Raw genomic sequence first — 6,562 nt, 5'->3', positions numbered from 1 at the left:
GACAGGGCATCTGGTCCCATCACTTCATGGCAAATAGACGGGGAAACAGTGGAAACAGTGTCAGACTTAATTTTTCTGGGCTCCAAAATCTCTGCAGATGCTGATTGCAGCCATGAAATTAAAAGACACTTACTCTTTGGAAGGAAAGTTATGACCAACCTAGACAGCATATTAAAAAGCAGAGACATTACTTTGTCAACAAAAGATCTGTGTAGTCAAGGCTATGGTTTTTCCAGTCATCATGTATGGATGTGGGAGTTAGAAAATAAAGAAAGCTGAGTGCCGAAGAGTTGATGCTTTTCAATTGTGGTGTTGGAGAAGACTCTTGAGAGTCCCTTGGACTGCAATGAGATCCAACCAGTCCATGCTAAAGGAGATCAGTCCTGGGTGTTCATTGGTAGGACTGATTTTGAAGCTGAAACTTCAATACTTTGGGCACCTCATGTGAAGTGCTGACTCATTGAAAAAGACCCTGATTCTGGGACAGATTGGGGGCAGGAGGAAAAGGGGATGACAGAGGATGAGATGGTTGGATGGCATCACCGACTCAATGGACATGGGTTTGGGTGGACTTCAGGAGTTGGTGATGGACAGGGAGGCCTTGTGTGCTGTGATTTTGGGGTTGCAAAGAAAAGGACACGACTGAGCGTCTGAACTGAACTGATACATATATCCCCTACCTTTTGAATATCCCTCCCATTTCCTGCCCCATCCCACCCTTTAGGTTGATACAGAGTTCCTGTTTGACTTTCCTGAGCCATACAGCAAATTCCCATTGGCAATCTATTTTACATATGGTAATGTAAGTTTCCATCTTACTCTTTCCATACATATTTCCCTCTCCTCCCTCTCCCCATGTCCATAAGTCTATTCTCTATATCTCTTTCTCCACTGCTGCCACGTAAATAAATTCTTCAGTACCATTTTTCTAGATTTCATATATATGTGTTAGAATATGATATTTATCTTTCTCTTTCTGAATCACTTCACTCTGTATAATAGGTTGTAGGTTCATCCACCTCATCAGAACTGACTTAAATGTTTTGACTTTTTATGGCTGAGTAATATTCCATTGTGTATATGTACCACTACTTCTTTATCCATTCATCTGTCAATGGACATCTAGGTTGCTTCCATGTTCTAGCTATTGTAAATAGTGCTGCAGTGAACAATGGGATACATGTGTCTTTCAGTTTTGGTTTCCTCAGGGTATATGCCTAGGAGTGGGATTGCTGGGTCATATGGTGGTTGTAGTCCTAGTTTTTAAAGGAATCTCCATGCTTCTATAGTCTTCCATAATTGCTGTATTTACATTCCCACCAACAGTGTAAGAGCGTTCCCTTTTCTCCATACCCTCTCCATCATTTACTGTTTGTAGACATTTTGATGATGGCTATTCTGATCCGTATGAGGTGATGCCTCATTGTGGTTTTGCTTTGCCTTTCTCTAATAAAGAGCAATGTTGAGCATCTTTTCATGTGTTTGTTAGCCATCTGTATGTCTCCTTTGGAGAAATGTCTGTTTAAGTCTTTTCCCCACTTTTTGATTGGGTTGTTTGTTTCTCTGGTATTGAGTTATATGAGCTGCTTATATATTTTGGAAATGAATCCTTTGTCAGTTGTTTCATTTGCTATTATTTTCTCCCATTCTGAGGGTTGATTTCACCTTGCTTATAGTTTCCTTTGCTGTGCAAAAGCTTTTAAATTTAATCAGGTCCCACTTGTTTACTTTTGTTTTTACTTCCATTACTCTAGGCAGTGGGTCACAGTGGATCTTGCTTTGATGTATGTCATCAAGTGTTCTGCTCATGTTTTCCTCTGAGAGTTTTATAGATTCTGGTCTTACACTTAGGTCTTAATCCACTTTGAGTTTATCTTTGTGTGTGGCACTAGGAAGTGTTCTAGTTTCATTCTCTTACATGTAGCTGTCCAGTTTTCCCAGCACCACTTATTGAAGAGGCTGTCTTTGCCCCATTGTATATTCTTGCCTCCTTTGTCAAAAATAAGGTACTCCTAGGTACATGGGTTTATTTCTGGGGTTTCTATCTTGTTCCATTGGTCTATATTCTTTTTTTGTGCCAGTACCATACTGTCTTGTTGACTGTAGCTTTGTAGTATAATCTGAAGTCAGGAAGGTTGATTCCTCCAGCTCCATTCTTCTTTCTCAAGACTGCTGTGGCTATTCAGGGTCTTTTGTGTTTCCATATGAATCGTGAAATTTTTTGTTCTAATTCTGTGAAAAATGCCATTGGTAATTTGATAGGGATTGCACTGAATCTGTAGATTGCATTTGGTAGTATAGTCATTTTCACAATGTGGATTCCTCCTACCCAGGAACAAGGAATATCTCTCCATCTGTTTATGTCATCTTTGATTTCTTTTATTAATGTCTTATAATTTTCTGTGTACAGTTCTTTTGTCTCCTTAGGTAAGTTTATTCCTAGATATTTAATTCTTTGTGTTGCAATGGTGAATGGGATTGATTCCTTAATTTCTCTTTCTGATTGTTCTTTGTTAGTAAATAGTAATGCAAGTGATTTCTGTGTATTGACTTTGTATCCTGCAACTTTGTTAAATCCACTGATTAGCACTAGTATTTTTCTGATACTCTCTTTAGGGTTTTCTATGTACAGTATCATGTCATCTGCAAACAGTGAGAGTTTTACTTCTTCTTTTCTGATCTGGATTCCTTTTATATCTTTTTCTTCTCTGATTGCTGTAGCTAGGACTTCCAGAAATATCTTGAGTAATAGTGGTGAAAGTGGACACCCTTGTCCTGTTCCTGATCTAAGGGGGAATGCTTTCAGTGTTTCACCATTGAGAATAATGTTTGCTGTGGGCTTATCATACATGGCTTTTATTATGTTGAGGTAGGTTCCTTCTATGCCCATTTTTTGAGGAGTTTTAATCAATAAATGGGTGCCAAATTTTGTCAAAGGCTTTTTCTGCATCTATTGAGATGATCATATGGTTTTAATCTTTCAATTTGTTAATATAGTGTATCATACTGATTGATTTGCGTATATTGAAGAATCTTTGCATTCCTGGAATAAACCCAAGTTGATCATGGTGTATGAGCTTTTAATGTGCTGCTGAATTCCACTTGCTAAAATTTTGTTGAGGATTTTTGCATCTATGTTCATCAGTGATATTGGCCTGTAGTTTTCTTTTTTGTGTGTTATCTTTGTCTGGTTCTGGTATAAGGGTGATGGTGGTCTTGTAGAATGAGTTTGGGAATGTTCCTTTCTCTGCAATTTTTTTAAAAGAACTTTAGAAGGATGGGCATTAACTCTTCTCCAAATGTTTGATAGAATTCTCCTGTGAAGCTGTCTGGTCCTGGGCTTTTGTTTTTGTGGAGATTTTTTATCACAACTTAATTTCAGTGCTTATAACTAGGTTGTTCATAATTTCTATTTCTTCCTGATTCAGTCTTGGAAGACTGAAGTTTTTAAAGAATATGTCCATTTCTTCCAAGTTAGTCAAATTTATTGTCATATAGTTGTTCATACAGAGAAGGCAATAGCAACCCATTCCAGTACTCTTGCCTGGCAAATCCCACGGACAGAGGAGCCTCGTAGGCTGCAGTCCATGGGGTCGTGAAGAGTCAGACATGACTGAGAAACTTCACTTTCACTTTTTACTTTCATGCATTGGAGAAGGAAATGGCAACCCACTCCAGTGTTCTTGCCTGGAGAATCCCAGGGACGGGGGAGCCTAGTGGGCTGCCATCTATGGGGTCGCACAGAGTCAGACGTGACTGAAGCGACTTAGCAGCAGCAGCAGCAGTTGTTCACAACAGTCTATTTTATTCCTTTGTATTTCTGCACTGTCTGTTGTAATTTCTCCTTTTTTATTTCTAAATTTGTTGATTTGATTTTTCTCTCTTTTTCTTGATGAGTCCAGCTAATGATTTGTCAATGTTATTTATCTTCTCAAAGAACCAGTTTTTAGTTTTATTAATCTTTACTACTGTTTCTTTCATTTATTTTTCATTTATTTCTGCTCAGATCTTTATGATTTCATTCCTTCTACTAATTTTGAGGTTTTTTTGTTCTTCTTTTTCCAGTTGTTTAGGTATAAAGTTAGATTGTCTATTCGATGTTTTTTGAAAAAGCAGAGCTATTACTTTGTCAACAAAGGTCCGTCTAGTCAAGGTTATAGTTTTTCCAGTAGTCATGTATGGATGTGAGAGTTGGACTATAAAGAAAGCTGAGCACCAAAGACCTGATGCTTTTGAAATGTGGTGTTGCAGAAGACTCTTCAGAGTCCCTTGGACTGCAAGGAGATCCAACCAGTGCATCCTAAAGGAGATCAGTCCTAGGTATTCATTGGAAGGACTGATGTTGAAGCTGAAACTCCAATACTTTGGCCACCTGATGTGAAGAGCTGACTCATTGGAAACGACCCTGATGCTGGGAAAGATTGAGGGCAGGAGGAGAAGGGGATGGCAGAGGATGAGATGGTTGGATGGCATCACCGACTCAATGGACATGGGTTTGGGTGGACTCCGGGAGTTGGTGATGGACAGGGAGGCCTGGCATGCTGCGGTTCATGGGGTCTCAAAGAGTTGGACACAACTGAGCGACTGAACTGAACCCAACTGAGGTAGGGCTGTATTGTTATAAACTTCCCTCTTAGAACTGCTTTTGCTGCATCCCATAGGTTTTTAGTTGTCGTGTTTTCATGGTCATTTGTTTCTAGAAATATTTTGATTTCTCTTTTGAGTTCTTCAGGAACCTTTTGGTTATTTAGAAACGTGTTGTTTAATCTCCATTGTGTTTGTGTTTCTTACAGTTTTTTTCTTGTAATTGATATCTAGTCTCATAGTGTTGTGGTTGGATAAGATGCTTGATATGATTTCAATTTTCTTAAATTTACTGAGGCTTGATTTGTGACACAAGATGTGACCCAAGACAGTGCAGGAAAAGAAAACTACAGGCCAATATCAGTGATGAACATAGATGTAAAAATCCTCAACAGAATTTTAGCAAACAGAATTCAGCAACACATCAAAAAGCTCATACACCATAATCAAGTTGGGTTTATTCCAGGAATAAACCACATCTATCCTGGAGAATGTTCCATGTGCACTGGAGAAGAAGGCGTATTTTTCTTCATTTCAATGGAATGTCTTGAAGCTATCAATGAGATCCATCTCATCTAATGTATTATTTAAGACTTGTGTTTCCTTATTAATTTTCTGATTTGATGATCTGTCCATTGGTGTGAGTGGAGTGTTAAAAGTTTCCTACTATTCTTGTGTTACTGTCAATTTCTGCTTTTACATCTCTTTTATGTTTTTTCATTGCTTCTCACTTAATTCACTTTTTATATTAACATTAAAGTCGTTGTTATATGTTTTCTGTTTTCCTTGTATTGATCCTGTGCATGTCTTTTTAAGTTAATACAGGATTTTATATATTTTGTTGCCACTTTGAATAAGATCATTTATTATTACTGAGTCACAAAATGATATTTAATATGTTGGTTTGTAATCAATAATTTTATTGTAATGTCATTATATATAATAGGTTTGGTGTTCTCAAATATATTTTCTGGAATAAAACAATAATTTCGTCTATTCCTTTCAAATAATCCTACCTCTTACTTCTGTCTTAATACATGGCCTATATTTTCCATAATAATATTAAATAACAGTACAGGTGACAAGGATTATTTATTATTCCTGTCTAAATAAGAAATGATATAGTTTTTAATCATTAAAGAGAATGGTGAATGTTGGTTTGTCCAAATATCATCTATGGCTCTTGACTTCTATGTTTCCTGATGATTTTTAAACACTTTTAATCCTTCTCTTGAAGTACATTTCTTGAGTTGCTTTTCTATGGAAGGTACACAGAGTTAAATATGAGTATGGTCCAGCTCAAACATTTAGAACACTTTAGGCTAAAAGAAGGTCCTACCACTTCAGGGCAAAAAGAAGGGGAAAAAGTAGAAACAGTGACATACTATTTTCTTGGGCTCCAAAATCACTGTGGACAGTGATGGCAGCCATGAAATTAAAAGATGCTTACTCCTTGGACAGAAAGCCATGACAAAACCTAGACAGCATTTTAAAAAACAAAGACATCACTTTGCAAACAAAGGTAGAGTATGACATGGTTAGACAGCATCACCGACTCAATGGACATGAATTTGAGCAAACTCCAGGAGATAGGGAAGGACAGGGAAGCCTGGTGCACTGCAGTCCATGGGGTTGCAGAGTCCAACAGGACCTAGTGACTGAATAGCAACAACAGGCTAACAGAGTGTGTAAGAGCAGTCAAAGAATGTTTTCCAAAAGAAAAAACATATAGTTTTACTAGTCATCTAAAATGTTGAGAAACATTGGACTGGAAGAAGCACAAGCTGGAATCAAGATTGCCGGGAGAAATATCAATAACCTCAGATATGCAGATGACACCACCCTTATGGCAGAAAGTGAAGAGGAACTGAAAAGCTTCTTGATGAAAGTGAAAGAGGAGAGTGAAAAAGTTGGCTTAAAGCTCAACATTCAGAAAACGAAGATCATGGCATCTGGTCCCATCACTTCATGGGAAATA

The 6,562-nt window shown here is 37.7% G+C and overlaps 1 protein-coding gene across 1 annotated transcript in view; it reads right to left on the bottom strand.

The window, feature by feature from the left end:
• The window catches only part of USH2A (Usher syndrome 2A (autosomal recessive, mild)), a 939,168-nt gene that overhangs the window by 606,062 nt on the left and 326,544 nt on the right, over positions 1-6,562 (bottom strand). The window lies entirely within an intron of this gene.

Source organism: Bison bison, unplaced genomic scaffold (assembly GCF_000754665.1).
Source record: "Bison bison bison isolate TAMUID 2011002044 unplaced genomic scaffold, Bison_UMD1.0 scf7180017864325, whole genome shotgun sequence".
Lineage (NCBI taxonomy): Eukaryota > Metazoa > Chordata > Mammalia > Artiodactyla > Bovidae > Bison > Bison bison.
The sequence above is the reverse complement of the archived record's forward strand: the minus strand, read 5'-3'. Positions and strand labels throughout refer to the sequence as shown.